Here is an 890-nt window from a genome sequence, read left to right as displayed (position 1 = left end):
GAAGCTGGTGTTGTTTTTTTGGGGGGGGGGGGGGGGGGGGGGGGGGGGACAGGGTGCAAACGGACGCCCCTTTCATTTACACACGGCTGCTCACAGGCTAACACTGGGCATGTTATTGGGTCCGCTTGAAAAACTGACAGGTGGATCCAATCAGACTACCTGTGTGAAAGGGGCCTAACTGTTTACATTTATCCACAGGAATGTATAACATGCATAAAAGACAGTGTGATTTATTTGTCCTCAGGTATTATTTGCTAAAGAAGAAACTGTTAAAGACAACATTGCCACTGAGTAACCAATAAGATTATAGGGTTGATTTACTAAAGACAAATAGGCTGTTTATGTTGCAATAGAATGTTCACTTTCCTTGGGAATTTTCCCTTAGCTTAGTGAATGAGCTGAAGCTCTGCTGACTTCCACCATTTAATCATGCCCAAGCAAAAATATTGTTTTTTTTAATATTACTTGCATGTAATTGGGTATTCTTTGCAAGGTGCAGATATGCCACATTTACCAAGCTAAGGCAATTTGAATTTCAAAGTGAATGACCTATTTGCCTTTAGTAATTTTCCCTCAGTGAATGTTTTCCAAATTCACTTTTCAAAGAATACCCAATCACATTGCAAGGAAAAGCTATATTTTTGCATGCACATGATTGGATGATGAAAGTCAACACAGCTTCCCCTCATTAACCACTTGCCGTCCGCCCGTTGACGGCATTTTTTTTCTGCTCGCGTGCACCCCCTAGCAGGCACGCACGGGCAGAAAAGACCCGACCAATGCAAACACCCGTTACCGGGTGTTTCACTTATAGACGATCGGCGGCTCGATAGCCCGCCGATCGTCTATATGTGCTCGTTTTTTCGGCACCCCCCCACCCCCGCCGCGGC

Source organism: Nanorana parkeri, unplaced genomic scaffold (genome assembly GCF_000935625.1).
Source record: "Nanorana parkeri isolate BGI_ZX_2015 unplaced genomic scaffold, ASM93562v1 scaffold108, whole genome shotgun sequence".
In the NCBI taxonomy this organism is placed as follows: domain Eukaryota; kingdom Metazoa; phylum Chordata; class Amphibia; order Anura; family Dicroglossidae; genus Nanorana; species Nanorana parkeri.
Note: the sequence above shows the minus strand (reverse complement) of the source record.